The following is a 26,195-nucleotide window of genomic DNA, read 5'->3' as shown; positions in this document are numbered from 1 at the left end:
TGTGATACAAAAGATCAATGAAGAAAATAATTTCTAGAAAAGTAGAAGGTGATGAGACATCAAGAAACAAAGTCAAATGAATGGAAAAATATTAGAAAATGCGAAATATTTCATCAGAAAAACAACCATAAAACAAAAAACCAACATGTCTAATTAGAAATAAAACACATCATGTGTATAATGACTATCATATAGTTTACCTTTTAAAGGGGAGGGGAGATGTACCTGGAGGGAGGAGAATTTAAAACTAAGAATTTTTAGAAGACTAATGATAAATTAATTTTAGGACATCTCAGTGCTCAGTAGATAGAGCTTCAGGCCTGGAGTCTAGAAGACCTGAGTTCAAATCTGGCCTCAGACAACTCCTAGTTGTGTGACCCTGGACAAGTCACTTAACCTTACTGTTCTTCTGCTTTGGAACCAATACTTAGCAGCAAAGAAGGTAAGGGTTTTTGTTCTGTTTTTAATTCATTTTTACAAAGCAATGGCCTCCTCATTGGTCTTGCTTCAAGTCTCATACTACATGATAGCCCTCACCCAGCATCCACATCCTGCCATGCCAGTCCCTCACTAGACAAGCTAGAGGTTCCCTCTTCCTCCTGGCCTGTTTCTGGGTGTGCCACCTAAGGCACGGTCTATGTCTTCCCAAGCAAAGGGCTGCTTTCACTTTGCCTTCCAGGACCCAGGCATGACTAGCACAACGCCTACCCAGGGCAGGCTCATCCATGATTCACCAGAGCTCCAAGAACAGCCTAAAGTCTCGAGAAGGCCAGGCCTGGGCATCAGCGGCCACACTGCATTAATACCTTTCCCAAGTCAAGGAGAAGGAACAACACTTCCCTTAGACCATGCAAAAGCCCTCCAGGCATTTAAGGGGCCCTAAAGAGTGTGCGGGACCCTGGGATGCTGTGAGAGATCAGAAATGGAGAGGATGAATGCCAGGAACCGAGAACAGCCTCCTGGGGAAGGGTGGCCCCGCTGCTAAGGCAAAAGGAAGGCAGATGGTGACCTGCAACTTAGGTCCAAATGCCCTGGGCACGGCCCCAGGAAGAGGGGGTGATGCACCCAACACCCCAACCTTTTTTTTTGTTTTTGTTTTTAAACCCTTACCATCTGTCTTGGAGCCAATACTATGTATTGGCTCCAAGGCAGAAAGTGACTTGCCCAGGGTCACACAGCTGGGAAGTGTCTGAAGCCAGATTTAAACCTAGGACCTCCCATCTCTAGGCCTGGCTCTCAATCCACTCAGCTACCCAGCTGCCCCGCACCCCAACCTTCTTGACCTCTTGGTAAATCTGAGTGCCAAACCCTTTATGCTTCCTTTTTTGGTGACTAGTGTGACTCAGCCACAAGACTCCTTTTTAAGAAAAAAATAATTCTAATGGAGAGCAGACAGTAGGAACTACTGTGGAATAAGACTTCTCCAAGACACTGAATCTAGGCAAGTCAATATTTAAAATTCTCAAAGACCACAAGTATCAATAAGATTATACACGAGCAGATTAGGCTAATAAAATATAAGCTTGAAAAAGGGACTTCTGGTTTTTTGGAGAAATTTAAAGTAGAAGAATTTGTTATTGTCAATCAGGTTCAACTCATTGCCTCATTAGGGGTTTTCTTGACAAAGATACCTGAGTGCTTAGCTATTTTCTTCTCCAGCTCATTTTATAGAGGAGGAAGAGGAAATTGACAGGAACAGGGTTTTGTGACTTGTCCAGGGTCACACAGCTAGTAAGTGCCCCAAGAAGACCCAAGACTCTATCCACCACATCACTTTTCCCACAGTTACTAGTAAGAATACTGATGATTCTCTTAGTCTGGCTACTCTGGCACAGATGTTACAGAAACTCAAAGCCATACATAGAAAGAGACCTAAATATCAAAAAAGGTAAAAGTCAACTGCTAGAAGACAGGAACATTAAAGAAAAGGTTAACTATTGAATCAAGAAAAAAAAAGAAAATAAATTAATTTGTAAGCTCCATCAATGTGAAGCCTTTTGAAAACTTTTGTTAAATGATTGTTCATATATTAGAGTGCTCTATATATTGTTATAATCATCTTAATTATTTTTCACTTATTACATCTCAGATTCATAGGGCTGCAAAAGCACACCTTTTTAACTCCATTATTTCCCCAATGATTGTATACTGCTATAAATCATAAGACATTATAATCTCAAAAAATTCCTCCTGCAGCTAGAGTTAACATTCAATAGGAAAAACACTGGAAACTTTCCCAATAAATAGGAGAAAAGTAAGGTTGCCCTCTTTTCGCTATTGTTATTTGATAAAGCTCATTATCCCCACCAGTATTTGATAGAGAGCTAAAATTGCTAGGAATAGATTGAGATAAGAAAAAGAAATTGAGGGGGAAAAGCATAAGGCAAAGAAGAAACAAAAGTATTGCTTCTGGCAGATGACAGGATAGTATGCTTAAGGAACCCTAGGAAGTCAACTAAAAATTAACTGAAACAATTCGGAACTTCAGTAAACATGCAGGACAAAAAATAAATCCATATAAACCATGGGCATTTTGTGTAATACCAACAACTCAGCTGAGGTTTTTTAATTCCACTTAAAATAACTACAGTATACATCAAATCCTTATCTACCTTGAGACATATGGGAATTCTATAAATATAATTACAAAGCAGTCTTTATTGAAAATAAAGACAAGCTAATTGGGGAATAAAAATGGCAACACTAAATTAATTTATTACTTTGGGAAGATGTCTGGCAGAAATTATATAATAGTTTAAAAGCAGTAGAATTCATATCTCATTGTATGCCAGGATACAGTCTAAATATATAAATCTCAGTAAGAATTGATTTGTTTATTAGAAGAAACAAGAAATTACTTATATTGATTTTTATAAGAGTTATAACTGAAAAAGGATCAGAGAAGATAAAATGGGCAAATTTTAATATATAAATTAGTTTTGTACAAACAAAACCCATTCAGCTAAAACTAGGGGGGAATCTTAGAAGTTCCACTAATATGATTCTCATTTCTAAGTTATATAAGAAACTGATTAAAACCCATAAAAATATAAGCCACTTCCCAAATGACAAATTGTCAAAGGAAAAATGTTCATAGTTATAAAAGAAATATAATCTTTGAATAGGCATATGAAAAACTGTTCCAAATAATCAGAGAAATACAAATTAAAACCATTCTGAGATTCCACCTCACACCTTTCAGATAGGCAAAATTATCAAAAACAGGAAAATGACAAATGTGGAAAGTTATGGGGAAAACAGGTAGAAAGACACATTGTTCATTGTACTCTGAATTGAAATCCTAGAAAGAAATTTCAAACCATACCTAAAAAAGTCACTCAAATGTGCATACCCTTAAATTCAGCAATATCATTACTTAGCCTATAGCTGAAAAGGACCAAATAAAGAAAAGGATCCATATATCCAAAAATGTTTGTAGCAGCTCTTTTATAATTGCAAAGTATGCAAAATGTGAAATAAAAGGATATAAAATAAAATGATGATCATCATTTGGGGAATGGATGAAGAAATTATGGCATATGAAGGTAATGGGATACTATTGTGTTATTAAAATAATGGAGTAGATAGTCATTACAGAAACCTGGAAATATTTCTATGAACTGATTCAGAATAAAATGAGCAGATCCAATTGAACACTTACTACAGCACCAACAACACTATGGAAAAAACAAGTGTGAATGCCTTCAGTTCACTGACCAACCATCATTCTTTTGGAATAAAAATAAAACATTCTACCCCACCTCCTACCAAAGAAGTGATAGACTCAGGAATCAGATTTACAATTTAGTAAGTATTATTAAATGACAAATTGATAATCAAATTGCCAACAGGGTACTTTTACAAAGCTAGATGAAAGAATAAAACTTTTGGAAAAATAAAATCTAGTATATCAAAGAAATTAATGAAAGAATAAAAAGATTAACCCATATTTAGGAACAATAGCACTTCCCGACCTCACACAATATTACAAAGTAGTAATCATCAAAACCATGTTGTACTAATTTAAAAAAACTAAACTGGAAAACAGAAATTGGACATAGACTAACATTTCTTATATGTGATAAACTCTTAGTATTTGACCAATAATTTCAAGTTCATACCATTAAAAAAAATTTTTTAAGTCAGATTGACCTTTCATACCTGTCACGAGGTGTGTATTTGTAACCTACGGGACAGAAATAAGATAATGTAAATTTCCTGAGATTTAAAATATTTTGCATAAAACTGCAACTGGGACAAAAAGGAGAGTGCTAAATCTAAGAAAAAATACTTTTTAAGAACTATCTCTGATAAAGATTTAGAAAATCAAATAAATATTTCCCCAGTAAACAATTCTAAAAAGAATGTTAACTGTTTAATCTACAAATTTCTCCAACCATTCTAGAAAGCAATTTGTCCATATTTTTTGAGCCAGAGATTCCAGTGCTGGGCAAAAGACCAAAGGAGCTCAGTGGATTTAGAGTCAGACCTGGAGACAGAAGGTCCTGGGTTCAAATGTGGCCTCAGACACTTCCCAGCTGTGTGACCCTGGGCAAGTCACTTAACCCCCATTGCCTGGCTCTTACCACTCTTCTGCCTTGAAGCCAATACACAGTATTGACTCCAAGACAGAAGGTAAGGGTTTAAAAAAAAAAAGGCTCTACACAGGAAAAATTGTTTACAATAGTTTAACAAAGAACAGTTAACAAATAACTGGAATGTGTAGATGATGATTAATAAGAAAATCAGTAAACAATTTGTAGCCTTCTTCCTCTCCTCAGATAGGATGAAGCATAGAGCTCTGGCCACTCTCCGCCCCTCTGCCCAATAGCCCAATGGGAGCATTTCCTCGTCCCCAGTGGGGGGCGGGGGCGGGGCCCAGCACTCAGTGGAGGGGAGGGGCCTGACATGGGGGGCGGGGGGAGAGAAGAACCTGGCACTGTCTCTAAAAGGTTGGCCTATACTGCCCTTCTGCCTTGGGACCAATGCACAGTACTATTCCTAGGTCAGAAGGGAAGGGTTGAAAAATCGAGAAAAAGGCTGCCTGGTACACAAGAAGAGGCACAAGCACGATCACACACGCGGCTAACAAGGGAGCAGGGCACCTCCGCGGAGGATGGCAGAAAGGCAGGGCTCGGACAAGACTGCCCCAGGAGGCACCGCCACCAGGACAAGCCCACAACGTCAACAGTTCCATGATATGTACGGACAAGACAAAGCTTCGGGGAACGCTAAAGTAGTGGAAGGGTGGCGTGGGAGGCCACCCTTCTCTGGGATCAGGATGGTCCGGGAGGGCGGCTGGCTGGAGAGCCAGGCCTGGAGATGAAGGCTTGGAGTCAGGTACTTCCTCGCTGGGTGAGCCTGGATGAGACTCTTAACGCCCACGCCCCCCCCCCCAATCTGTCTTAGTGTCAGTTCTAAGGCAGAATGCCGATGAAAGCACCTAATTTTTCAATTGTTTATTTGGGTTTATATTTTGGGGTTTATAAGATGATTCACTTGGAAAAATGAACAATATGGAAATGGGCTTGGCACGATCATTCAGGTATGGCCTGCCAGCACCAGGAGGGGGAAGGGAAGGAGGATGGTAAGTTTGATTGTAGACCTTAGGAAAACCTGTAAGGAAATGTGTTATTACATGTAAATGGAAAAAAATAAAATATTGCATTAAAATTATTTTTAATTCTAAGACAGAAGGCAAGAGTTTAAAAAAAAGGACGACTCAGGAAAGCGTGCCCCAGTTCAAGGGAACCCTCTTGTACTTTTTTGCTTGCTACACTTTCTCAGTCAACATCCCTTTGCAAAGTCAGTTGGTGTTTATTGCTGGTCGCATTGAAGGGTGCTGGAGATACTCCGATTAGGACAGAAAGGCAGCTGGTGGCTATGGGCAAATTCCAGGGCAAGATCAGGATCCCCCTGGAAACCTGACGGAAAGGGGGACCGGCCAAGGTCAGGGCACCCCACGGGATTTTGTGTCTGGGATCAGGTCCCGGCTCCCCCAGAATGCACGGCCCAGGGAAGGCACAGGAGGAGGACGGGACTTGGAAGCAGCCCAGAATGGAGCCGGGGAGGGGGCAAGCCCAGGTAGGAGGCAGCTGTCCAAGAGCTGATGTGGGAGTGGAAAGAACAGATCAAAGACGGGCCATAAGAGCAGAATAACAGGATTTGGCAACTGACTGGCTAGATGGGGTTGGATAAATTAAGAATGTAAGGATTATACCGGAGGGTCGGAGAGGTGGCTCAATGCATAGCGCACCAGGCCTAGAGATAGGCTCCTGGGTTCAAATGTGGCCTCAGACACTGCCTAGCTGTGTGACCTTGGGCCAGTCACCCACTGCCTAGCTGGTATGGATTCTGAGAGAAGGAAAGGGCCTGGGTGACAGGGGTCACCCCTTTGTACAAGGAGCGGGGTGAGGGTTGGGCCCTCATTTCCCTTCCCAGGGTACATCGGGATTCTAGGTCCTCTGAGCTTGGGACACCTGACTGGTCTAACTTGGAAGAAGGGGAAGGGGCGTGGCTCCGGCCCAGGGGGATGACCCAAAGCCTGGGCAGGGAGAGGGGAAATCCCAGGCCTGGAAGGGCCCCGCCCATGCGGTGGAAATTAGTGGCGCTTTAGGCTCCTCCACCACAGCCAAGGCAGAACAAGCGTGGAACAAATAACTCAGCCCACATCCACAGAGCACGAGGGAGCTCGGTGCCAAACTGAGGGGTGCTGCTGCAGACTTGCTGGGCAAAGGCCTCCAGGCGGCTCGTGGCACTTAAAGGCCTCCTTCGGTCCTAGGGGAGGTCTACCCTAGGGAGAGGACATTTCTATAAAAAGGGAATAAATCATTTTAAAGTCACCAGGCCACTGTTTATGGATCTAAATGAAATTATTTCTCTGCCCTCAGAAATGAAAAAGTGATTGGAATCCCAGTCATTTTTGATCCAAAATGCTAATCATCCATAACTGAGAACTCTCTGCTGTCAGAAAAAAAACCCTCCAAGAGGCTCCACTGAGACAAAGAGATCCTCTGTGGGATCTGATGTTCAATAGCCATGATCCTCTTCACTGGCATGAATTATCAGTAAGAGTTAACGAAGGGTCAAGGAATATGAGAGCCAGGCCTAGAGACAAGAGGTCCTGGGTTCAAATTTGGCCTCAGATGCCTAACCCCAAATGCCTTATTGCTCTGCTGACTTGGAATCAACACTTAATTGCCCAGCCCTGCCCACTCTTCTATCTTGGAACCAGTACTTAATACCAATTTTAAGAAAGAAGGTAAGGGTTTTTTGTTTTTGTTTTTTTTTTAAGAGTTAATGCATTCGCTGTAAGATTTTTGCAAACTTATCAAGAGATTAATATGTTTAAACAATATCCATGTGCAATAAATAATATCCATGGATTGTCTGGTTTCCTAAACTTAATTCTTTTTGAAGAACCTAAAGATTCCAATTTATTTCTAAGATATATTAATAACACTTTTTATTATATTGGGCTATAAATGGAATTGCTTGGCTAATGTACTATGAGTATTGCTCAAAATATGTCTTATGTTTCTTGATGAAAATTCTTTTAATGTGATCCTTTCCTTAACTAAACCCAATAAATTAAGGCAAACTTGGAACATTCCAGATAAAGTTACGTGAATATTTGTCTCTAAACCTTCAAGACTAATTTTTCCAACACCCTCATTCCAACAGATGAGGAAACCCTCAAAGAGGTCATTTACACGGCCTCAAATTATAACGACCAGTAAGACAGATTCCTAGTTTATTGCTTCTTTCTAATAACTAGATCTATTTTAATAAACATCCCTAGCAACTTTTAAAGCAATATATTTAGAAATTGTAAATGACAGAAACAGTAAGTCAGAAGCAAAAACCAAAGAATTCCCTAGAAAGAATATACTGACTAAAAATGCAACAGCAGAACAATCCCACAAATTATAGTGTTGCTTTAACTCCACTGAGTTTAGAATGCTGATTGCATTGTTTTCTATGTTAATCCTGACATATTCATAAGAAAAATACACAAGTCATTTTCAACTGTATTTTTGCAGACACTGACACAGAAGGATGAAGCTAATTACTCCAAAGGTCACAAGATCATTAATTATAAAGTTACAGATTTCCAGACAATCATCTTCTTTCACTGTACGTAATGCTTTTCCCTAATCTCTACCACATTCTATCCATCTACTTGCATTAACAGAGCCCCTTGAGAAAATAATTATGCAAAAGTCTGGTGTATGTGTAACTCATTCATTTTTTAAAAATTTTAAATGAAGGCCTAGATTGGTTTCTTTAGCTACATTATTAACATGCACACTGTTGAAGTAGGAGCTGAAAAACTTAATTTAATAAGAACACATTAAAATGAGGTCACAGAAAAGCTCTTTTGCTGGAACTGCCCTTGTGATCAGTAACGTGCTCCAACAAGGGCAGTTCTAATCCTGCGATTCTCCCAAGAAAAAGAAGAACGCACCCTTGACTGGGCAAGCCTCAGTGGGTGAAGCTAAATGAATCCATTCTGCAGATAGCCCAGAAGAGAAAGCCCAGCAATGTTATTGGAACAAGAGCTCGTGGCTCTTCCATGGACCCCAGGACTCTGGACAGAGGCTCCTCCTCCCTAGCTGGCCCACAGGAACCTGCTCAGATTCCATTCAAAAACCAAGGAGCAATTTCAGAGAAGGGGGGAGCATCCTCCCCTCCCAACTGCCTGCAGGCAGATCTTTTAAATCAGGACTTAAGTTTTCCTCCCTCATCCTTCAAGAATGTAAAACAGCTTGAGCTTCTTTCAGAAAAATGTGGAATTTAATTTTTTATAGAAGAAAACAAAAGCTTTTCTCCAAAGAGTTTTCCTGTCCCTGGCCCTCACCGCTCCTTCAACAATGAAGACCACAATCCTTCCGGCCAGAAGACGGTCTGAGGAACTGGACAATCTTACCTTTGCTCTGACCACCTGAATTTTTTAAAGGTCAGTGAGATCCCAGAGAACGTGTAAGCTCCCCTTCAACACTTTCTCCTTTCCCTAATGCCGAGCTGAACAGCCCCAGAACTCTTGGGACAAATTGCAATGACTCACAGTCTGGACCTGAATTTCCAGTTCTTTTGCATTGCTCTCGCTATCCTTCATGGGCTGCCCAGCCTACCTCGGATCCGATTACACAGTACCAGCATTTGTAGCACCTTGCAAAACAGTGAAACATATCACATACCTAGATCTGTCTATACCTGTTGGCCTCAGAATTAACCCTTTAAGAGACTCTGCTCTAAAAACGTTTGATTAATAGCCAAAGTCCGCCACAGACAAGGACAGTTATATTTCCCTGATCATTAGGAAACATTGTTTATTCCCCAAGAGATAAGTAGGCAAAGAAAAATAAATAAGTGGTTAAAAAAAATAAATACCAACTCGAAATAATCATAAGAAAGATTCTTCCAAATATGAAGGCAGGTAAACTAAAACAACTCTGAAGTTTGACTAGAGAAAATGAAAAAAGTCAATACTGGAGGAGCTGAGGAGTTAAAGCACTTGGGGGGATCGGGGGCGGCCAGCTGGGTGGCTCAATGGATTGAGAATCAGGCTTAGAGATAGGAGGTCCTGGGTTCAATTTTGGCCTCGGATACCTTCTAGCTGTGTGACCCTGGGCAAGTCACTTCACCCCCATGGCCTAGCCCTTGGAACTTGATTCTAAGCTGTTCCAGAAAACAATTTGTAATTAAGAAAAATCACCAATCTATTCAGAACTTTTGCTCCCAAGAGCCTACTACAGGGCATACCGGCCAAAGAAGAAAAGGCCACATGTATCCTAAAACATTCACAAGTGTATTATTTATGGTGTCAAAAAACTGGGAACAGTCAGTGCCCCCTGGATATGAGAATAGCTAAACAACATGTGGTAGAGGAACCAAATGGAAAATTAGAAATGACAGAGATCAGAATCTGGGAACTCCAAGGAAATATGGAGAGCCCAGATTTGGGTAAGGAACATCAGAGGACCTACATTCCAACCCACTCATTTTACAGAAGAGGAAAGGGAGAGCTCTCAGCAGGCAAGGCTTTGGCTGGGGAGCAGGGTGGGTACTGGTCAGAACCCGTGCCTAAAGAAGCAAGCAGAACTAGTGGGCAGCCACAGGGACCGGCTGGGGAACTCTGGCTCAGGAAGTTCCCTCCACCAACACCACTAAGTGAACTTTCTCCGCAAGTTTGGGTCTGAGTGAGTTGCCTGGAGCGCTGAGACACTTAAAGTGACTCGCCCAAAACAGGAAAGTGAAACCGGAAGCCATGTTTTCCTAGAACCCAAGGCTGGCTTTTCTATCCACTAGGCTGAACTGTCTCACAAGGAGAATGAGGGAGGAAAACATACAATGTAAGAGCTAAAAGACTAAAATCAAGTAAAATGCTGAGTAATATATAACAGATGAGAATATGAACTTCCCTCCTCAGTAAATGGCAAGAAGAGTCATGTCCTCGTCGACACTGGTAGGGGCAGCTTGGTGGTTCACTGGATATAAAGTCAGGCCTAATGTGACAAGAGTTCCTGAGTTCGAGTTTGAATTTTACCTCACACATGCCCTAGTTGTGTGACCCTGGCTCTGTCACTTAACCCCCATTGCCCAGCCCTGACTGCTCTTCTGCCTTGGGACCCATACCCAGTACTGATGGTAAGGGCTGGGGTTTGTGAGTTTTTTTAAGTTTATTACTTACAAAGGAAAGAAATTTTTTTAAAAAAACTACAAAAAGCAACACAATCTAAACTTTTTCTTCAGTATTAAAGAATAAAACAAAGAATTTAAAAAATCAAAATTATATTCAATATTGCTTTTCTCATGCTACCCCCTGAATCTATCAAGAAAAAAAGCTATTCCTTTCATGGGAATCCAAAACAAACCTCTGACAAGAATGCTCACTATTGGAGAGAACACATAAACATGTTAAAGTGCCCTCTACAGCAAACCTGTTTGGGCAGTCAAAGCATAAAGATTTTCCCCCCCTACAAACAGGAACTAGCCTGTAAGAAACAGCCCAAGTTTGCTTCTAAGGGGTTCATTTATCAATAAAATCTTACTTGTAATGTCGAACCTTGGAGGTCTTCTAATACAATACCTTCGACCTGCGAGAAGAGGCTGAAGTTGTCTAAGATCACAGGGCAAATGCGGTGTGTGCGGGCACACGCGTGCACACACACAGGAGAATGTACCTAAACACAGGATTGGCCCTACAGGATCTCCCAAACAAACTTTAAAGCAGCCTTTCCCCAGCTCCCAAATTCCTCCAAGATCCTCGACTTTGCTAGGGAAGGCTTTCCTCCGGCCCGTGGACACTCAGATGGTCTTCAAAATCCCTCTTCCTGCTGCCAGTCTGAGCGAACCTGGCGCTCCGACTGACCCCCAGGCCAGGCCTTGCCATTTTGGGCAGCTGTGCTGGGTCTGACGGAGCCCACAAGTGAAGAAGGCCTTTCCCAGGCCAGGAGCGTCTGGGGCTACGACTGCGGCACAGCCCTTTCCATCGCCCTCCCTCCTGCACAGCCACCTCGGGTGGAAAGCTGGGCAAAATCAGTCAGGCTGAAGGAGGCGCCTACAAATGGATGCTCCTCATATAACCTCCCGTGGGCTTTTACTGTTGTTGTTTTAGTCATTTCAGGCATGGCTGACTCTTCATGACCCCTTGGGGGGTTTTCTTGGCAGAGATACTAGAGTGGTTTGCCATTTCCTTCTTATTGTTTTAGGTTATTAACATTTATTTCCAAGCATCTCGGCCCCTCCCCCACCTCTGTGCATCACAGGGCATAATCCGGCCAACAGCTCTGTATATATAGATTGTGTCTCTGTGTTTCTGTTTTTCGGTTTATTGTCTGGGGGTGCACATTCATGAGCTATTCTTCATATTAACTTGGCAGATGGCTATAATGTTCTCTTGGTTCTGCTCACTTTCCTGTTTGTGATCTCAGAGTTCTTTCCAAGTTTTTTTTTCATTAGCCTGCTCATCATTTCTTTGGGTGCAGTCGTGTTCCGTCACAATCACGGATCCCAATTTGTGTAGCCATTCCCTCAATGTCCAGTTCTTTGCTACCACAGAGAGTGGTTATCAGTTTTAGAGGTTCTTTTCCTTTTTCGCTGATCTTCTCTGGGATAGACACACTTGTAGAACTCCCTGGGCACACTTCCACAATGCTCTCCAGAGCTGCTCAATCAGGCCCCATTTTTCCACCTTCCTCTAAGATGTGACAATCTGATGAATGTGAGAGATCTCTGGACTTTCTGGTTTGCAATTCTCTAATTAGTCGTGATTGAAAGCATTTTTTCATCTACTTATATGGCTTTGTTTTCCTGCCCATTTAGCAGTTGGGGAATCGGTTCCTTTTACAGATGAGTTAATGGAGGCAAACAGGGTTGAATGAGTTACCCAGGGTCACACAGCTAGTGTTTTGGGCTCCACTTGGATCGGGGGTTCATGAGGGCAGACCCAGTACCCTGTCCTCCGTCCCACTCCCTAACTGGCTGACTATCCCTCCCTGGGCAGCAGCTTTCCCAAACCTCCCCTGGCACCCCCTCCCACCAAGCTCGCCAAGTCTCAATGCAAACTTCATCATCTTGCCTCCTGGCACCGGTCCTCCCTGGAGCCATGACTCTCCCTGAGAAGGTTTTGAACAAGCTATGCTGCCGCTTCCTTTTCCCCCTTGTCTGGTTTCCAACCTTATCATTCAACCAAAACAACCCTGTCCAAAGTAAGCAGCTGGCCGCTCCTAGGGCGGCCTCCTCCTCAGTAGCCTCGGCCCATCTGACAGCACCCCAGTTTGCTTTAAGGACTCTTTCTTTACCTCCCGAGGGGATGTCCTGGGCCTTGGTCTCTTCCTCTAGAGTATTTCATTCTCTAGATTCAGTTACTATCTGGATGCGGAGGATTCTCGATCCCCACTATTTTTCACATCTGTCATTCAATATCTGTAACATCTCCTATTCATCTGGTCCCAACAGAACTCCCTCCCTCTGCTCCTCGCTGTTGAGGCTCTGCTTCCTCCACTAGTGACCATCTCACTCACACACAATGCCAGCTCTAGAATAACCCTCCCAGGCCTAGGAGGACTGCACCCCTGCTGCCCACCCTCAGGCCCTTAGACCAGTTTCCCCGGCTCGGTCTTCTGCCCTTTGCCCCCTCCCTGGCACACGGCACTGGCTGTCTCCTCCAACAGAACAGAAGACTCTGGGAGGCAGGGCTTCCAGAGGCAACTTTCAGCACCTAACATACAAGTAATGAAGGACTTAATAAAAGCTTCTAAAATAACGGATGTAACTCAAAAATGACTAGAGGTTTTTTTAAAAAGGCCCCTGTTAAACAAGGAGAGACTGTTATCTGCATAAACTAATCACGAATCTATAGTTCTTGGGCACCTTGGACACCCACTAAATCTAGCTGGGGGGAAATCTATCCTCCGTAATCTACGTGCAGTGCCCAAGCGGTTTCTCTCAGGAAGTGCTCATGGGCATGCTCCATCCCCAGAATGGGGAGTAGGCAGGGAAGAGTTGGAGGAGGAAGGGATGGGGACAATCAGGTAAGGGCTTGATCATGGTGGAAGGCTTGTTTTGAAGAGACAGGAAAGTTGGGTAAACAGATCAGGGCCCCAAGGATCACAGGATTTAAAATCTGAAAGGAAACTCCTCTTCTGAAAGAAAGCATCCTCTTCTTCTCACAAATGAGATAAACAAAGCCCAAGACCAAAAAGGAGTAGAGCACCGGTTTGAACCCAGATCTTCTCACCAGCACAGCACTACCACTGGTGAACTACTTTGAAAGTCAATCAGATGGGCTAATTTGCAGGAAAAATGAAAGCCCGGACCATAGGTGGTTGGTTTTGTTTTGTTTGGAGTTTTTTTGGTCTTGTTTCCTAAAGTAGGGAAATGATGAAAATCTTGTTTAGAACTACGGAGGTCAAGTTATGCCACACGTTCATATTTAGTACCTATGGGATCAATCTCTTCAGCAATGACTATTCAGTCATTCTTGCTGCTATTTGATAGGCTGACTTTTTATGGGGGCAGTGCTCATACCACCCCTCTTCTCTTAAAATTTTTATCACTAAGTACTTATTTCTTAAAGTTCTATTCCAGTATTTCATATCAAGAGATGAAGGTTACCCTCTATGTTTCAAATACAAATATCTACTGTCTGAGTTATCAGTCTAAGTGAATTAAATTCAGAAAGATTCCCTCCAAGTTAATTGCAAGCGATATATCTTTGAGCCACTAAGACAGATTGTCAGTTAAAGGGAGGCAAAGGTTACAATTTGAATCAGTAAGGAAACTATCTACATATTTCCTAAGTATTAGGATACTTTAGAGAAGTAATTCCCACATCAATTTTCAAAGACTGTCCCACAGCATCTCATGATTTTTAAAAATGAAAACACCAAGGAATTAGAATTCAGGAATGATAGGAGGACAACATTAAAAACTCCAACAATATGACTTGATAAATATTGTATTTCCTCTTTTCTCAATGGGTAGGGGAGAGGGTTAAGAGAGGGAGAAAATTTGGAACTGAAAAAAAAAATAAAAATAAACTCCAATGATTGTCCAAAAATTAGCCATTGCTGTTACATGATGTTTCTTCAACTGTCACTCAACATGTAGAAAGTGCGTTGGTGATGTCACATAATAGACACTAGAGAAGCTTTGAAGCTGGTAGACCGGTTATACTCCAGGACTTCCCTGTACAATTTTTTCTTGCCAACTGATATTAAATATTTTGAAACTGTGGCTGTGATTAAACCTTTGCAAGAAGCTAAATAAAGCTCTGTGTCAAAGTCAAACCTCATTGATGTTTAGCATCTAATAAAACCAAGATTTCTACTGGTCTGGAGAGTGAAATATTCAATGGAAGAAGGGTCACGTTTGTGAAAATTCTGATCAAGATTGAAACCTATTTGTCCCCACATCATTCTCTTATCAGGAATGTAATTCATAATCTGTGGGCTTGTTTAGATGATCGTGAAAAGTATAAAATAAACTTGGCTTTAATGATTTAATAGTTTTAACTAAATTATCTTCAAGTAATTTATAACAAGAACCTTTGAGGAATTTAGATTGATATAATGAATAGATCAAACATGACTGCAAATAGACTTCCCTTATATATCATTCTTTCAAAAAAAAGTTTTAGTAATATACCCTTTTCATTTACATCCTATAAACTTCCCCCTATCTTTAACCCTCCCCATTCACCAGAGCCACCTCAGATTGCAAATTATTTTAACAGAAAAAAGAAATCTGAAAAAAATGATTAATGAGAAAAAAAATTAGTGTGTTATGTATGTGTGTAATGTTCTACACCCATAGAATTCCCATCTCTGAAAAGGATTCTAGGGATGTCTCTCTTCTCTGGGGCAATTCTTGCTCTTTCAAATTTTACAACATGCATTTCAATTGTTTTGTGGTATGATCATTGTTCCTTCCATTGACATTGCTGTAATTTGTAATCATTCTGTATTTTTTTTCCTGACTTTACTTTTTACAAAGAACTTTACAGCCAACTTCGCAATTCTTAATAAACATCCCCTCAACAATATCGATGAAGTAAACTTTGCACATGTGTTAAAAAATGATAGTTCACCTTCCAAAGGAGCTTGTGAGAGAGATGTTTTCAAATATTAAGGGTAAACACATTTCTTTTGCCAATATAAGACCCCTGGATCTAAAATGACTGTCACTACTCCTAGCCCTGCCATTAAAGTCATACCCTCTTAACTCTTAGCACCCCCACTAGACAATGAGACTAAGAAAAGATGATGGAGCCTCTAGACCTCTGAGATGGGTTGGTTATGTTGAGGATGTAGCAAAGTTCTGAACAAACCTAGAAGCTGAAAAGCCAGAAAGAACTTGACAAAGAGCAGATGCCAACATAAGGCAGTGACATGAAAATTTAGAACATGAGCTTAATCCGCAGAGGGCTCCATGAAGTAAAGCGGAAAGAGCTCTGCCCCCCCCCTTTTGAAAATTGGAGGCTAATCCCAAGGAAAAATAGAAAAGCAACTGTTCTTCTACTATCTGATCCAACTATAATGCAGAGTCCTATCACCAAGTCAACAAGCTTTTGTTAAGTAACTACTATGTGCCAGGCAACTGTGCTAGGAGTCGAGACGGAGAACAGCAAGAAGCAACCTGTGCTTGCAGGAGCTCCCAATCTAATAGCAGAGACAATAACTACGTTCAAATGAAGATGCAAAGGGTAAATTAGAGATAACCTAAAAGGGAAAGCATTAGCGTTCTAACAAGGCTGCATAGTAGATGAGATTGAAGATGGAGTTGGCAGGAGGAGTGGAGGAGGGCAACAGAAGATGCCCAGAGGCTTTGGGGATCCCAGGGGCCAAGGTTCTTGGGGGCTTTACCTGAGCTTCAGGAAGATCACTTTGATAGCTGAATGGAGGAAGATGTAATTGAGGTGGAAAGAGCTCTGCAACAAGAAGTCCAATCAAGGGTCCGGCAAGGGTTTGGGTGGGAGGTGATGGCAGTATCAGAGGAGGAATGCCTAAGAGAGGTGTTAGGAGGAGTCCCCAGTGATGCCTAGGTGGGGCTGGAGCTGATGACTTCCAGGAAGAATGTCAGGAGGGTAGAGCACCTGAGGGCAAAACTGAAGTTCCATTTAGGATGTATTCAAATTTAAGATGTCAATGAGTCGTCAAGCTGGAAAAATGTCCAATCCTGTTGCATCCCTCTTGTGCTGTTTTAACTTCAGGATGTTGGAGGATAGAAGAGCTGGGAAAAGGCACCAACTGTCTAGGCCAAGTGATAGCAAACTTATGGCACATGTGCCAGAAAGGGCACACAGAGTCCTCTCCTTGCCAGTGTCCGCCAGTTCATTACTACAAAGCTGGAGAGACTGGGGTGGAGCTGCTCCCCTCCCCCTCTCCATGTGCCAGAAGCCATTCCTCATATCCCTGACCCTCTGCCCAGCAGACAATGGGAGTGCTTCCTCCCTCCTGGTGGGGAAGGGGGGAGGGAGACAGTTCACATACTGCATGAGGGTGAGGTGAAATTGGCAGCCTGTGGGGAAAGTGATTCTGGTGATGGGGTTAGAGAAGAGATAGGTTTGAGGGGAGCAGAGCTCACAGCATGGCACATAGCTGGAGAGGAACAAAGCAGTGGGGCCACTCTCCTCTCCCTCTCCACAGGTGCCTCTCACCACCTGTCCCACCTCTGGGCCCAATATGCCACCTCCTCCCCTGCACTCAGTCTCTGGGTGACCTGGTGGGGCAGGTCCAGGGCACACCATCTGTCCCTAAAAGGTTCGTTGTCACTGGTCTAGTCCAACCTGCTTATTTTCCTCCAGAGGGCACCTGAGGCCCAGAAGGGCCAAATGAACAAAGTCTGCAGACTCCAAGGCCCAGGTGTTCCTACTTCCATTATTACAACTTGTTCTCTCCAGCACTGACAGCACTAAGGCTCTCAATGACTTTAAAGCAAGAATCAACAAACTGCCTAACAAATGGTTTTAGAATCTAATTTAACTCAAATGAAGCGTACAAATTTTAAAGAGTATTTTATATGAAATATCTAGTATAAATCTGTAGCATCCCAAGCATATTCACATCTATGAAATATAGATGACTGTATTATTACTGTGTCTCCAAGCATGAGGCTTTACCGATAAGGTTTGTGAAGGTAACCTTGACCTGATCACGAGACCTATTGCCCAACACAAGTCCATTAACTTGTTCGGAGACTTGCCCGGGAGAGCGCGGTTGCGTCCTACACGCCCAAAGTCCTACACACCCAAAAGGTGTTCCCTCCACTGTACCACCCAATCATGATTGTCTAAGATATGTGATGTAATTGTTACGTGATTAGAGGCATCCCTCTGCCTCCTCATCAATAAAAGCAAGGCAACCCCTGGAATTTTCTCTTTTTAGGAAGGTTCTTTCCCTAGATAGAATTACCGTTTCTCTCTCTCTTTCTCCTCCAAGTCCTTTCCTTCCCCGAGGCTGTGACCATCTCGGCCTGCATTCTCTATCTTAATCTCCTCAACCACCTTGTATTCCATTATCCTCATTTTCGGCCTTAAGGAAAATAAATCATTGGGGTTGCCTGCCCTATCCAACCACTGACTTGTCCGTGTCTTTCATTTCCACCCTGGTTCTCGGTTCCTACCTCTCCTCGGGTCCCATCACAAAGGTGAGCCCCTTCCCTTGTGGGACCCTGCTGGTCAGGGAAGTCCATTAAGGAAAACCCCACAAAATCAGAAGGTAAAAACATTTTGTATCAATTAACAATAAATTTACTCTTTAAAGGAATTTTGCTGTGTATTTGGTATAAAATATCAAGTTCTATTCTATATAAAACAATTTCCCTGTTCTAATTTCTTCATTGAAAGGGCAAACAGTACTGTTAGAAGAATCCTACGTTCCAGGAGGGCACAAGTGAACTGGACACTTGAGAGCTTGTGAATTGGCACTATGATAGCCATTAAGATAGAGTAGCCAAGTTTTTCATGAGATATCTATATGTAACAAAGAAAGTGATTCTGAAATACAGAACATTCCTGCTGCAGGATGCCACGTGCCCTTCTAAAAGACTAACCCAATTATTAAATAGAAAGCAATCGTAGAAGCATGTAATACTCAGAAATTATTAAATATTCCCTAGGCAGTGTAGAAAAAGCAGTCTTTAACCAGAGTATATCATTGGCAAAAAAATAATTTTGTCAAACACTTGGTTCTCCTGATGAAGAACCCTAGAAAATATACCACAAAAAATTCCAAATGAAAATATGATCTAAATATAAAAGAACACACCATAAGCAAAGTGGAGAAGGGAAAAAAGGTATCTTTTACAAAGTAAAATCTTGACCAAAGAAAGGCTACCAATAATCACATAGCTTAAAGAATTAAGTGGGAGTAAGGAGCCAGAAACACCATGCTGTAAGACAATAGAGTTGAAGAGAAAATGCCAGACTGTGCTGGTGAAGAGCTTTCTCATTTGGGTTCATACATGAAATCACAAGTTTAGTCCTTATTCCTCATCTCCTATAACAATATAAAGGAAAAAAAAATTTAAGCTCAAAGAATTCTAATCAATGCAATGACCAATAATCATTCTAGAAAACTGAGAAGGAAGCATGTTTCCCACATGCCATGTCTTGGCAGAGGATGATAAAAATAGTGCTAGAAGGAATGAGAAATACACATTCTCAGATATAACCATTGTATGAAATGGATTTTGTCCAACTAGACTTATTTGTTGCAAAGAAGAATTTTTTAAAGATTAGGCAGTGACTCCTAGATGGGTAGTAATAGCAATGCAAAAAAAGAAAAGGGGCAGTGAGGTGTTTCAGAAGATTGAAAGCCTGGCCTAGAGACAGGCTGGGTTTGAATCTGGCCTCGGACAGTTCCTAGCTGTGTGACCCTGGACAAATCACTTAATCCCCATTCTCTAGCCCTTACTGCTGCTTTTCTGCCTTGGAAGCAATATACAATATTGATTTTAAGATGGAAGAAGTTTTTGTTTTTTTTAAAGGAAAAATAACATGAATAAAATATTTAAAATTATAGATGAAAGTTCGAAAAGGGACACAACAAGCAGGAAGTTTTTAATCTAAACTGTTAAATTCAATATAAATTATTAAAAATCATATATGTAAAAGTTCAGTTTAATTTACAGTCCTCTTCCTTTTCTTTGTTTATTGACATGCTCAAGTTTATTAAAAAAGAAAAAAATTAAGAACTCTGGTAAGAATTCATCCCAGGATTTAAATTGAACTTGGTGGACCCTTTAGACTTTAGCTTTGAATTCCCTTACACATAAAAGCAAATGAATTGGGTTGGGTTTTTTTCCCAATCTGGCGGCCTATATAATTTTAAAGACTGGTTTAAAGACTGTCAACACATATGATGTGAGACAAGTTCTAGGGCAGAGACGACCTGCTTTAATCCTTGCTCTCCATTCGCAAATGGATCTCCACACTCAGCAATGAGGAATCATTCTCCCCTGTGCCCAGGCTTGCCTGCTGGAAATAGGTATTTCCATATGTCCAACCTTATCTTCTCTACATAGACACATTCCGGATGAGATCCTGTTATTCAAAGTTTCTTATTTGTTATGTAAGTTTAAAGACCTGGTACCTTTCCCTTAACCTCCAAATGATACTAATTTTTCATTGTTATGAGACCATGGTATCCCACAAATGGTAGCTGTGCATGACTCCCAACACAATACTGATGTAAAACATGAGGGCTTTTATTTCTGGGATACATTTGGAACCATAAGGAACTCTATAGTTTCCTCAGGAAAATCTATACTGCTCTCTTTCTCCTGTTTAATTCTAAATTCAGTTCCCTGTACATCTGTATTTGCTTTTCAAAAAAACCCAAGCTCCCAAAAAATTGGGATTACACGATTTTTCATCTTGGGCTTTTCTTATGAACATCTGTCAGACTGAAATGCAACTTAATTCATCCTGCGCTCCAGCCCCCAACCAAGCACTGCCACTGGCACCTCCCAGCTTCCCGAGTTGGAGGGAGGGAGGATGGAGACCAAACAAAAAACAAAACAGGCCCCTCCTCCCTCAGCCTCCTTTTAAAGAGGGACCAACCTGGCAGCCACTGCTTCATCTGCTGCTTCACATGGACTCAGCATCATCTTGATGTGCCTCCTCCCTTATCAGCTTCCTTTTGGGTATTGTTCTCCCCCTAAATCCTTTAGACACACACTCCTTGAGGGCAGGGATTGTCTTTTTTTCTTATTTGTATCCTCAGCATTTATCTCCATGCCAAGCACACAGCAGGAACCTCTAAATGTTTATTGTAGCATATGGTTTTGCAAGGGTTCTGCCACATACCAAATTCCCAGTTTTCTTCCTAGGTTTGGTAAGGTAACCCAAAATGCCTGTGGGAGAAGCCAATGGATCTTCTAAAGTCTTTACATGCAAATTTTAGAAAACAATCACCTGATCTCCACTATGTAATTTTTAAATTCTATATTTTAGATTGACATTTTAATTTCTCAAAAGGAAAATATACCAGTTAAAATAAAATTTCATGAATGTCATAAAGAAACCCCTGGAAGAAAAAAATAATGTACATTTTAATAACTATATTCTCTGGGAATGGTTTTAATGTATTTTTTATTTTTCCTTCTCAGTGACAGTAAGACTTTATTATCTCTAAAAGAAAAAAAGTTTTAGAAAATGATAGGCTAAGGTAGCTTGACACAGAGCACAGATAAAGTGTCCATAATATATCTAAGAGTGGGGTGTAAAAAAGAAGACTATTTTAGGGTTTTACTTGGCTGTTACAATTTGGTTAAAGATAATGCTTTGTTTCTAGCAAAATTTAACTGAGTTATATCAGTAGTGTCATTTGCCTTGATTATACCAGCATGTTTGCAAGAATACTAAAAGATAAATAATGAATTATAAAACTAAGATTTGGGAAAAAGAGTGTTATTTGAAAGAAACTGTTAAAGTACTCGGATGCCATATAATGAATTTATTAACAAAGATTTATTTTCTTTCATTTTCTTTTGTAAAGCCTTAGGCATCCTCTATGAATTGGAACTGGCCATTATTGCTTCTCATATATAACCTATCTGATGAAGCATAGTCCTGTCTGAGTGAAGATAAGCAAAAAATTATTTCCATGACTGTTCTTTTTAAATGTTTATTACAATTATTTTATTATCTTATTATATAAACATGAAAAACTCAAATGGATAATCACAATAGACAATGAGTTCTTACCATAATTTAACACTAAAAGAACACCTCGATCGTTTTATGGCAATTTTGTGCCATTTCCAAAATATTCTTAAATTCTCATCATTGTGTTTACTAATGATGCCTTATACTCAAGTACACTGAGTTATCAGAAGACGTAAAAGCCACAGCAAAAGGAAAAAAATGTGGTCAACAAAATAAGATGGCAACCAAAGGAGTTTCCAATGTTCATATATGTCAGAATAGAGAAAAGCTTCTCTATATCCCAAGGTAGATACTCTTTTATATATAAAACAATCTTTCTACATCAGGGGTGCTATTTAGCATTTAGAGGAGGGAGGAGAGAGGGAAGGAGGCTGGGTCTCCCTCTCATCCATGATGGAAATGTCAGGCAGGATTCACTGTTTTTTGGGGGAAGTTTGTCCTTCCTTCCAAGGGCTCGCCATATTATTAATGCCAGCCTTCATGCAGTGTTAGCCCTACCTACTGCAGGCCAGAACTCCACAGCTCCATGGATTGCTCAATGGATCCATCAGCCTTCACCTTCTTATTAGGGAGGACCACATCAGGATGATACTGATAATTTTGAGGACTGATGGGGAGAAAATTTTCTAATTTCTTCAGTACACTTTAACAGAATATGGTTTTCATTAATTTACATATTTTTATTTAAGTCTCATTTTCTACTCTGGCAATTTAAAGATATTTCACAAAAACACTCAATTAAAGCAAAATGTAAAGGTTTTTATAAGGTGATACTGCAAAAACTAATCTCCCTTAGGGAAATCAAGGAGAACAACAAGAAGCTCTGTGCATCTGTGTTTCTGTTACTCCAATGTTGGTTTAACTGACAGGAAGCTGAAAGGAAGACAGAGCATACAAATGTCAAGTATTTCCTGACTTCTCTACTACATGCATCTTTGTTTGGATCTGTATCACAGTCCATCAGCTTATGTGAGAGTCAGAAATAAAATATCAAAGACATTTTAAGTGACTTAATAAAAAAATTATTTGCATGTTGGAAACTAAATTTCAATATGAAAAGAAACACTTAGCCTTTATTCCCATCTATTTACATGCAGAAAAGGTTTAAAAAAGTACAATTACTAAATGAAATTAACTGTTCTGTTAGGGGGGGAAAAAACCCACCAGTTATCAATTAAAATAGCTTTTTTTTTTTTTTAAACCCTTACCTTCCATCTTGGAATCAATACTGTGTTTTGGTTCCAAGGCAGAAAAGTGGTAAGGCTAATAAATGGGGGTTAAGTGGCTTACCCAGAGTCACACAGAAAGAAAGTGTCTGAGGCCAGATTGGAATCCAGGATCTCCCATCTCTAGGCCTGGCTCTCAATCCACTGAGCTACCCAGCTGCCTCCTAAGATAGCTTTTTAAATCTTATTAGGTCAACAAGCAGAGCTACTTCTGCCTTGTAGATATCTATATAACTTAAGAACAGTTCCCAAAACCCAAGTCAAATTTTTATCTTAGAGTTGAATCTTGATAGGATTATTTAGTCTACCTAGTTTTATGAAGACTCTCTTTAAATTCACTAGCCAATAAGGACTCCAGTATCTAGGACACAATACACGTTAAATGTACTGCACAATGACTGCACAAATGAATTTCACTTAAGAATTTACAAATATGTAATCTCTACTCAAAATTTAAACCACAAATTAAATGCCACAGAGCCATTTCACCTTTCTACCTCTTCCTTCCCTATCCCCTGTGATAATCACCTGAATCCTAGGAATGGTTTCCAACTCATAATGTTGTTTTCTTCGTCACTAGAAATCAAATTCTGTCATTCTCCATCTCTCATTTGTTTGTCATGATAAAAGCAATTTACAAAGCTCTAAGCATAATATTATGCCCAGTACAGGCTAATAGGTATTGTAAATATTAATAATTAAGCTGTTTGAAATAGCTAACCTTTGTCATAAAAAACTAGCCTATTTATTGAAGTGATTCTTAAAATGTAAACATAAATCTAATAGCTATCAATCCCATTTTTGATGGAAATACATTAGTCAATTCTCCCATGTATCCACGGAATGCTTAATAGAGAAGAGTGGTGTTTTTAAGACAATGGCCTTCTCTATCATTTTATACTATTACTATAAATAAAATGAGAAAAATAACAGAGCAGCGATTTTTAAAATTTTGGGTGACCATATGAATAATTAGCCAAATGTGGGAACAGAGCATTTTGCTATTCCGTTCCTGTAGGGAAACATTAAATGTGATGTTTCTTATCTATCAAACCCAATGAAAACCTCAGAAAAAGCATGCAGAATAACTTCCAATTTATATAAACTAAATTTTGACCTACAGGTTTGAACAATCACATAGAATATTTTGCCCAGAAAGTTAAGATTTAACACAATTATCATGGTTCTGAACTGGGTTAAATGAATGTGTTTCAATTGTGATATTTTATACCTACAAAGTCACTGCCATCTGAACTCCCCTTAGAAATAGAAATTATTGTAGTTAGAGTTAATGTAATATAGTGGGGAAAAACACTAGAAGTTTCAAGGTGTGAGAGAGCACAATTTGAGAGATTTACTTTCCTCTTCTATAAAATGGGAATAAGAAGTCACTCTACCTATCTCCAATATAATTCAATATAACAAACGTATTAAAAGCCCAGTACATGAAGGCCCTATGCTTGGTGCTGAGAATAAAAAAAAAAAACTATAATGAGAAACAGTTATGTCCACAGAGCATATATATTTTCCCAGGGGTTATAATATGATAATGGAGAGAGAAGGGGTTGTGAGAGATTTCCCTTAATTTTAGTGTCACAATTAAATTCAAAATTTCAACAGAAAACCAGGTGTACCCAAATTACTAAAAATAAAAGACATTAAAAAACAACAGCCACCTAAAGGTTTCACTTAATATTCAATGAATTGGCAAAGAAGGAAAAAAGATAGAAATAGTCAAGGAATGTGGAAAGGCAGCCATAATAACAACACATTGCTGTTGGAACTATAAATTGGTAGCACTATGGTGGAAAATAATTTGGAATTTGCAATGCAAAGAAAGTGTCCAAAAACTACATATCCTTTGACCCAAAGATTCTACTAACAGGCATAAAATTTCAAGAAGGTAAAATGATGAAAAATTCAAACTACACCAAAATATTCATAGTAGCACTTTTGTGGTACCATTGACCAAAGAAGAGCTAAAAATGCAGTCCACAAATGTGATGGAATGTTACTATGCTATAAGAAATAATAAACATAATGAAAACAGAGAAGCATGTAAAGACCTATTACATAGTGATGCAAAATTAAGTGAGAACAGGAAAACAATGTAGGCAATAACCACAACAATGTAAACAGAAAAAAAATATCTTTCATCTATTTCACAGACAAAATTAATATCAACATAAAATATAATAATTGTCTGTTTTACAGACAAAATATAATAACTAAATATAGCCCCAAAGAAAAGACATGCAACGACATCTTCCCCTGCTCCACTAGAAATGAGAACCACTGCGCTGCACACAACTTTGGTCTCTTGGTATGCTGGTTAGCTTTGCTAAAGTACTTTTCCCCTTCTCTTTACTTCTTAATTATAAGCAAGTAATTTAACATTTTTTGGGTCATGAACTCCTTCCACAGTCTGGTGAAGGCTATGTACATCTCCTCAAGTCAAATCAATAAATATTTGTTAAGTTCTGCTATGTTCCAGACAGGGTGCTAAACAAATAGTGGAACCTCCTCAGAACAGTTTATAAATGCATATAATAAAATACATATGGTTGATAAATAAACTAATCATATTTAAATAGTTATCAAAATAGTTTAAAAGGTTAACCTTTGCCATAAAGGCCGGAGGGTATGGCTATAGAACAAAATGTAGGTGATTTAAAAAAATAAAAAGAATTAATTTTTTTTTAAACTAAAGTTAGGCAAATCTCTCTCACAAAGTGGCAGTCAAGTCACTAACAGTTTTTTTCCCCTTCTTTTTAACTTCCCCTTCTTCAGCTAAACATTTTATTGAGTCTATATGCTATCAGACTACATGAAGCAGTTTCACTTTCTTGAATATGTATGTAACTGATCCAACAATATTACTTTACTCATATTCTTAAATAGTTGAGTAGTCTATTGAACGTAGATGGTAATAGAATATTACCCAATTTAAATTTCTGATTTACCTCATTAACTGACTTAATACAATCCTATAGAAAACGAAAAATAAACAATGTTTATATTTTATGATTTTTAAGCTTTCTATATTGTACTAGTTCAAAAAATCAGAAATTAGAACCTCTTACCTGCCTTTTCCTAACTTAATCAATATTTCCTAAGCACCTACTCTATGCAAAGGTCGGTACTTTTTCGGCTGAAATATAGTTACGATTTTTCAGATTCCCTTTTAAAATCTAACAGTAATCTTTTTCTTGCATTTCTTCAAACTTGTTTGTAAGTCACCCGATCTCTTGAACAAATGATATAAAGGAAATCTTTATACTGCAATATAAAGC

The 26,195-nt window shown here is 39.9% G+C and overlaps 1 protein-coding gene across 14 annotated transcripts in view; it reads right to left on the bottom strand.

The window, feature by feature from the left end:
- The window catches only part of ELF1 (E74 like ETS transcription factor 1), a 146,893-nt gene that overhangs the window by 52,125 nt on the left and 68,573 nt on the right, over positions 1–26,195 (bottom strand). The window contains exon 1 of one of the 14 annotated variants that reach the window (XM_007501514.3): positions 8,930–10,777. The exons of the other annotated variants lie outside the window; for them this stretch is intronic. The gene's annotated coding sequence lies outside the window, so the exon portion shown is untranslated. Of the gene's footprint in view, positions 1–8,929; positions 10,778–26,195 lie in introns of those variants that run through there. 14 annotated transcript variants of the gene reach the window in all.

The sequence above is a fragment of the Monodelphis domestica genome, chromosome 8, assembly GCF_027887165.1.
Source record: "Monodelphis domestica isolate mMonDom1 chromosome 8, mMonDom1.pri, whole genome shotgun sequence".
Lineage (NCBI taxonomy): Eukaryota > Metazoa > Chordata > Mammalia > Didelphimorphia > Didelphidae > Monodelphis > Monodelphis domestica.
This window is presented reverse-complemented; position numbering and strand designations above follow the sequence as displayed.